This window comes from Thunnus albacares, chromosome 23 (assembly GCF_914725855.1).
Source record: "Thunnus albacares chromosome 23, fThuAlb1.1, whole genome shotgun sequence".
In the NCBI taxonomy this organism is placed as follows: Eukaryota; Metazoa; Chordata; class Actinopteri; order Scombriformes; family Scombridae; genus Thunnus; species Thunnus albacares.
In genome coordinates, this window is record NC_058128.1 from 5,801,468 (window position 1) to 5,810,067 (window position 8,600).

Consider the following 8,600-nt stretch of genomic DNA (forward strand, 5'->3'; position numbering starts at 1 on the left):
AATCCTGCGTTACCTCAGCTAAACATCGTACTTTAAACTTATTGTCAAAAGTCAAATAAGCTTTAACAAACCACAAAAACACTCTTGGGCCGTGCAGCCGAAGGAGGCTGCGATTCACATGAGGGTCACTCCAAGTGTCATGAATATTTTTCTCCTTTCAGACCACTTTTCTATTTTCTCTTTCATTCAATCTGCTAAACCACTTACACCACAGCGAGGACCAGACAAGTGTCCGATTCATAAACACTGATCTGATCTTGCGCTCGAAATGAAAAGCTCACAGAAAGAAAAGTCGGACAGGTTTTCACTGAATATTAAACTTTCTTTTTATGTCCTCCATAACTCATGAGGGTTTGATGATTTTTGACTGCGAGCTCTGCCAGCCAGTACCTACAGATCCCCAGTCGTTTTTACGAGTCACGTATCTATCTTGTGGCAAAATCTTGCATCAAAAAAAAAAAAAAAAATGCATAATTGTTTTTGCTTTTTACAGATTTACCTCTGTAAAAACCAAATCCGAGTTCTCTAAAATATGAATATATAAACCATTAACTTCCTTGTCATGAAGGAAATGATTGAACTGCATGAAATACAGTAAACAGAAAGGGAATTTAGATGATATTTTTTCTGCAGCTATTTGCTAATTTACTAAATATGTAATTAGATTAATTGCCTCTGCAGCTATGATTTATCAGATTAAAAACTTCAGTTAGATCAGATTAACTTTTCTATTCATCCCAAAGGATATTTTTGTACCTAAGATGCTCAGTACATAGTGAAATAAGTATACTATGCTACAATAAGCATATACAGTATATGATATATACATGTAAACTGACATTTCTATATTACAAATTACTAAACTGTACACTATGTAATAAAATGCATACATGCAAAGACTTTAATAGAAGTTAAAATAAGTTTTGTTATATATTTTAGGGATAGAAACTATGTCAACTTTTACAAAAGAGGTGAAACAACCTTTATTCCCATTAATATTAGGTTTAAAAAAGTACTAATCAGCTCAAATAATGAATGAATGCATGGACTAATAAAGTAATTCATGCATTAATTGTTATTGTGTGTGTTGTGACACAGAGTTTTAGTACTAAAACATAAAAACATCCAGTTAACTAAAAGATTAAACATGCAGAATTACATCCCAAAAAAAAGCAATAAAATAAATCATGGTTGTAGATTACTTTATATTTCTCCATGACTATCGAGCTGATCATCCTTCAAAGAATGTTATGTCATGGTCTCATGTCTGGTTGGCTTTATTAGCCAACCAGAGAACACCAGTATAACCAGTAAGCCTCCACCGCAGTACAAAAGACAAAAACTCCTCACATGGTTTGAGAACAAAACCTCCAAATGACTTTTCGCCCTCTCAACGCTGGAGGCAACACAACAATATGCTTAATTTGCTGTGTGAGTACCTGTGTACCTGCGGAAGGTGTGTGTGTGTGTGTGTGTGTGACTCTGTTTTGTGTGTTTGCATTTGTGTGTGTGTGTGTGTGTGTGTGTTGAGATAGAGCGAGAGCCCAAACAGTGCGGCGCCAGCAGTCTGCCCTTCCCTTGAGAACGTAACGGCTGAGTGCCATCGGAAAGAGAGACTGGCGGGAGGGGTGAGGTGAGGTGGTGGTGGGCGGGGGAGGGAGGGAGGGAGGGATGGTGAGGAGGGGGGGGGTTGCTTAATATCTGTACCACGGAAGGCTGCAGGTAAAGGTTTTCAGGTGAAACTGGTGTTGCCTTTACTAACACAGAGGTGAAGCAGCTGAAATAGTGTCGAGCGTCACCGTGACTCAGTCTGACTAACACGTCAAACATCACTTTCAGTAGTTAACTCACAGCGGGGACATGCAAAAGTTCATTCACACGAAAATAAAAAAATCCCCCAACGCAAGCACTTCCTGTAATTTCCCCTCCTCACAAAAAAAAAAAAAGAAGAAACAAGTCGCTCAGGATCTCTGATCTCCGACAAGAGAACGTCCAGCTCTTCAAAAACAAATTCACTCTATCTCCTCACTTGTACTTCAGAAAACCCCTCAGCGCCATATGATAATCCTACTGTGCAACGCCATCGCAGGAAGGCTGTCTGAATTCTCATTTTAATCGGTAGAGGAGGGAAATGGATGTATGAGAGAATATGAAAATAGGGTGAACTCCAAAGCCCCTTGTGCTTACTCCATCAGAAAAAAAAAAAAAAAAAAAAAAAAAACATTTCTGCTGCACTCGGCACAATCCTAACGCCAATATAGTTACCCACAGTTCTGCTGGCCTCTCCCGACCGGGCTTCAAGTTCAGTTCATTCATTTTAAAATCAAACCTTTTATGTCATGTTTTAAAAACAAAAGAACCATAACTGCTCGAGTTCAATCTGGAGGAAAAAAAGGGGGGGAAAGGAGTGTTGAAGGAGCCAAAAATCACTGAAACTCAATCTGATTATGGACTGCTCTTTGTTTTCATTGACTCATGATTGATTCTTAAACACTTCTTATACACTAACTAGTTAGACAAATATAAAAATCATGGAGTGAAAATATTTTCCCCTGGTCGTATACATATTACATGAAAGGCCGCCAAGATGGACAACCTCTCTGTATTTCTCCACAAGGGGGATTAAAGTTTCATCCTGCTTTTTTTTTTTTTCTCTCTACCAAAAACTCTCAATCTGAATTTTTTTTTTTCCAAATACCGGGAGGTTGGACAAGTCTGCTGGGCTCTCAAAGCTCAAAGCTGTGCCTGTCAATATCATTCTTTCCAGTTCGATGGAAGAATCCAAGTCAAACCTTGCTGATTTCAAACACACAACCCTAATAAAAACAAAAGCAACGCTGTTCAGACTGCTCTAATTCCCTTGACAGCGTTCCAGCCAGTCCCACTTAAGGTTATTATGGGCTATAAATACGCTGGTTACCAGGGCTAGAATGTCAACGCTGTTTGCCCTCGTTAAGACACATAATTACCTCATTTACATCTCGTTTCCTCCCCAAAATCGGAAGCCATTATGCGCCCCTGCACTCGGCTTCCCCCCCCCCCCCTCCTCCTCCTTCTCCTCCGACGATGATTAGAGTCATCATCCAATCAGCTTCCGAGCTGCGTGTTGGGAAGGGAAAGGCTCCCATGAGTCAGACTGAGGCAAGAGGCTGGGGCAACTGGACAGAACCAGACAGAGAAAGGGCTCATGGGAGCTGAGATGCTCAGGCAGGAAGTGCAAGCGAAGGCTTTTTCCTGGGCAGAAAGTCTCACCGGAGCCTCCACATACCGGAGGAACAGAGCTGGATATTCAGAGCAGACATATTAGGATTCGTATTAACAGCACAAGGAGACTAAATATTGAATTCTGACTCGAGTTACTGTGTCCTGGCCTGTTTTTAAGATGAATACACATCAGTTTATTGGTATTTTTTCTCTCAAACTAGAAAAAAGTTGCATGTAAATACTGAATATTGGTCAAATCTGTTGTTTAGTCAAATTTCAAGTGTAAATCTGTTCAGATTTAGTTGCCGTCATAGGATTTGTGTCAGCAGGAGGTAATTCAGTCTGGCAGCTCGTTGCTTTTCTATCTGAAAATGTAGATACAGTGTGTTTAAACTAGAGCTGTAATAAAGTAAGTGCGGGGTTTTTCTCCATTCCTGTCGTGGCAGGCATTGAAATCAACAGCAAAAGTGAGGCAATACATTTTTCATCTGCCCACAACAAAAGGGAGTGAATACCTCCAAAATCCAATACGCACTGCTTCATTTAAGTGCAAAAACTTAAAATGCCTTTATTGATAACGGCAACTAGTATCAACCGGTTTTCTTCAAGGTCAAAAAACCATTTTGTCTTTTGCAACAGTTAATTCAAGCAAAGGGTTTGACACAATCTTTGTCACCAGACAAAAACAAAACATCAGCTTTCTGAGGCAGTAAAGTACTGTAGCCAAGCGGCGAAAGACAGAAATGGCTCAAAGCCAGAGGTTAATATTGGTTCAGAAGCCTTTGGACAGTGGAAGCAAACACAGGAACAAAACAGCAACTTATTTTGTACATGTCTTCTGCCAACAAATAACATTGTGTGACATTACTTAACAGAAGTTAAAGACCTGTAATTCAGTCTAAATATACAGTAGGTCTTCCAGGGAATATTCTACATATTATGCAGAAAGGTAAAGTTGTAGTAGTCATGAGGTTACATCAACAAAGCCAGATAGCTTTTATGCATAATAATAATGTAAGACCATTAAACCGTTAAATCACTAGAGGTTCCTGTGGAAAATATGAGCTGTGGGCCCCTATTGAGCCAAACTGAATTTTGCAAGGAGCCCCAGACACCAATCAGTATTTCTACACTGGAATACCACCTTACCCCAGGTTTGCTGTGTTTGTGATAACTTGATTGAGTAACGCTTTATTTTACAAGTCTTACAGGCCTTTAATTTAATACTAATATCGTGGAAAATTTTGTGTAATTTGCAGGTATTTAATGGTTAATTTTCAGGACATTTTACAGAGAATGTGGTGCAATTTGGTATAAATTATAAGAAAAACAGTTGTTTTTAGTTCATAGATACAATTGAGTTATTACTCTTAACTCTTAAACTGACAGAAAATATTTAGTTTTCAGTGTGTTGTTTTGTGCATCAAACGCTGTATATTAGGGTTTTTCCAATAATTCCCGAAAAGTAGCTGTTGTGTAACTGTTAATTCTTAACACATTTGTTTGGAAGGGTTATGCAAGTAGGTAGTATACAGGAAATGTGCTCATTTTAGTTTTTAAGAAATTCTTATATGTAGTTTGTCACTTAAAAGTACACACTGAAAACTAAGTATTTCCTGTCAGATGAAGAATTTTCAAGAGTATCAAGAATTTTTGCATATTAACAACTACGTAAGAACCCGAATATAATGACTGAGTAGTTACCAACTAAACCAACTTTTTCTTACCACCGTCTCTGTAAAATATGTTACCCTTGATTACTGAATTTTTGACACAGGGCCCATCTTCAAAGGCCTCTAAATTTGGCCAAAGTAAATGAGCCACATCACTAAAAAGCCCTGACAATTAAACTTTTTATCCTACAACAGTGGTGCAAATTACCAATTAAAGAAAGGTAGAAATGAAAGGTAATTGCCACACGATCAATCAAGAAATGGGGTCAGTTCCTTGCTTTTGTGTGAGACGACACCTCAATCTCAAATTTAGATGTTCTGCCATTTTTGCTGCAAATCAAACATATTTTTTTTTAGGACTTAGGAAAATACAGATTCCAGTTTTATAGAAATTGACCCTCGGTTCAAAATTCAAAATCTGTGCCAGTGTCAGCTTCAAACCACACATATATATATATATCTGGACGAAGATCAGCCGTTATGACCCGGCGGTAACCCCCGGGGGCAGAGGTATGGAGACGCACAAACACACAAACCTTTCACATTTTAAGACACTACAGACAAAACAACACTATGTGAAGCGTGCAGGGAGAGATATGTGCGTGTGTCCGAGGACAAAAATAATCAGTGGAAGAGATCGGAGAGACCTCATTCCTCACATCGTTGACAGGTTCCAGCTTCTGTCTGGCCACATCAGCCGCCAACATCGACGACAAAAACAACAACATTAGATAGAAGCTGCTTCCCTTCCTTCTTATCCCTCTGTCAATGCTTTTCCTCCCTTTTTTTTTTGCTGTTGCCTCCTTTCTCTTCATTCTCCCTCCTACAAACTATCTTTACCGGCTTACCGTTATATGGTGGGAGTCTAGAATATTGTGTGTATGTGTGTGTTATAACAGTATTACAGCAGTTGTGTATGAAAACAGCAGATAAGAGCGCAGGATGATGAAATGTGAAGCAACAACACATGACCCAGCTTAAAGATCTCTGATAAAAACAAACACGCTGTATACTGTACACACACACACACACACACACACACACACACACAGCTGCAAAAGTACACAATGTACACACGTCTGAATGCACATGTACACACACACACACATACACGAGGAACATTTCAACAGATAAATACACACGAGCTATGAACCAAACGTTACACACATTCACAGCGGACAGAAAAGCAAATGTACCCCCGTATTTGTGATTTTGTGTGTGTGTGTGTATCTCTGCATGCGGATGTGTGTGTGTGTGTGTGTGTGTGTGTGTGTGTATATATGCAAGCAGTGAGTCCGTGTGTATATGTGTGTGTGCTCAATAATGACACATGGAGGGCAGTTCAGCATAGTAAATGAAAAAGACTTGATAAGATCGGTGAGGCCGGCCGAGTGACTCGGGTTTATGTGGTGGGTGGGTGGGTGGGTGGGTGGAGGGGATATATAGGGGAGGGGGTGGTTAAAGCAGGGGATCATGGGAAGAGGCATGGAGGTGTACGCTAATTTTCACTGCTGCAAACTGCTTAAAGTCATGACGTGAAATTCAGTGCAGAGAAAATAATAAAGCTCATTCTGCCAGTGTGATGATGATATCGTGCTTTAATTGTTTATTTGAGAGCTTTATGTGTCATCTTAATTTCAAATTATTGTTTTGAAGGCTTACTCAACACATTCAAAAGTATCACGTATCAGAATCTTCTACAGTGTCTAGAGGATAGCTGTGGTTTTAAGAGACTAATTGTAACGAATATATATACATGAGAATGTCTTTGTTTTTAACCTCTTCGACTTTGTTTGAGCCACCAGTGGGTCAATCAGTAAAAAATCATGTTGTGCAGACAAAAATATCAAATATGGCGGAGTGAATTTTGGATAAAACATGTATAAAATGATGCAAAGGGAGAAATTTAGCAAGAAAGATGGAAATCAGGGTTGAGTGTTTATGAGTATTCCCACCGGATTGGAGGAAAGATGGAGGATTCGAGTCGGTCAGGCACACTGTTTACATCACTGAGAGCGTGATAGGAACGCATGTGCCAAAATATATAAATACAAACTGGAAATAATAACATTGACTTCTGTTTCTGGTCATTTTTTAATCAACACGGTTGTTACTACCCTGGAACGCTGACACTCTCCTCTGTCCATTCATGGATAGTTGAAAACACACACACACACACACACAGTCGTGTTTACATGACTTCAGAGGACATTACATTGACTTACATTCATTTTGTGGAAACTCATTCTAACCTTAACCATAACCACCATATGCCTAACCCTTACCCTATCCTTATTATAAATCTTAATATATAAATCTAAACTTACCTTAACTTTATACCAAGACTTCACCCTAAAATTAATGCTTTTTGTCCTCCATAGGGAGGCGAGTCCCCACAACATGAGGAATACCTGGACCACACACACACACAAGAAAGGTACCCATACTGTTTCAAATTATGCACAACTTTTTTTGTAATAACTTTGAGAACATATATAGTAAAGCATTTCTGGGTACCGTAACTCATCCTGAACAACATGCGACATGCTACCACATGTAGTGACCACTGTATGCCATGATCCTGTAAATAGATTCAGTGAAAACCGAGCAAAAACAGCCCAGAGCTGAACCTTAAGAAATAATTTTTTTATTGAATATGTATTTTGTTGTGTCTGCGTTTCTCACGTTTTGCCAAACGCTGAGGGGAAGGCCAGTTCTGCTCTACATGCGCTGCCTTCAACAGTCCTGCTTTATCTTAGCGTTAGCTGCAAACTCAGCTTAATTTGGTATGAACAATGGGAATTATGGGACTTTTTATGGTGGTGCTCACATGGTATCAAAAACAAAGGGTGAGAGTTTAGGCCACCAATGAGCCGCCACCTGGAAGCTCCTCTCAAAAGAACTTAAAATTAATTTTAGGTTTTTGGTTGTTGGACTCTGGTTATTTCCCTTTTGGAGCTGATCTGCAACCAAGATTCATGAAACAGGGGAAGCTGATCTTTTGTCCTTGGAGACGGGGCTCAAACATTTGGATGTTACAACACAAACCACAGCTACCTACTTCCTCCGAAGAAACTCTTAATTTTTGCTCATGTCTACTACCTAGTTGCAACAGTAATAGTAATAATAATAGTGCTGGGCGATATGGACAAAATCAAATATCACAGTAGTTTTGACCAAACACCTCGATATCGATATTGTGACAATACTGTCGGGATGACTGTTGGTGCTTTAACAAAATATTTACATGAGATTTTTTGATAATTAATCATCAGTAATGTGGATATAATGAATATAACAGTCCAGTAAGTTCAGAGTTACATCACTTTACTGTAATGCAGCCGTTAAAACCAGGAAAAGACAACATTTATGCCACATCACGACATTACGATATCTAGTCTCATATCACGATATCTATATAATATCGATACATTGCCCAGCTCTAACCACAACACACGCAGAGCAAGTAGCTCATGATGACAGTCGACCTCATGTACAGACGGATGTTTTAGTACAAAATCAGTATCCTGTTATATGGGTGGCAGGAAGTATGAGAAAAGATGAGCTTACATTATTAAATTAGATATTTTGATTTTGCAGAGTGCCACCAGTAGCAAATGTCCAGTGTCCTTGTACAGCCTCCGTATGGTTCTGATGGTTGGGACACACAGACTTTACATAAACCTCATTACAAGATTTAATTAAATAAATGTTTTTCTTTTT

At 39.1% G+C, this 8,600-nt stretch overlaps 1 long non-coding RNA gene across 1 annotated transcript; it reads left to right on the forward strand.

Annotated features, from left to right (window-relative positions):
* The first annotated feature begins 7,270 nt into the window (after window positions 1-7,270).
* Window positions 7,271-8,600, forward strand: LOC122975028. Its single transcript, XR_006400545.1, has 2 exons — window positions 7,271-7,314; window positions 8,478-8,600. It is a non-coding gene; the product is annotated as an uncharacterized LOC122975028 (long non-coding RNA).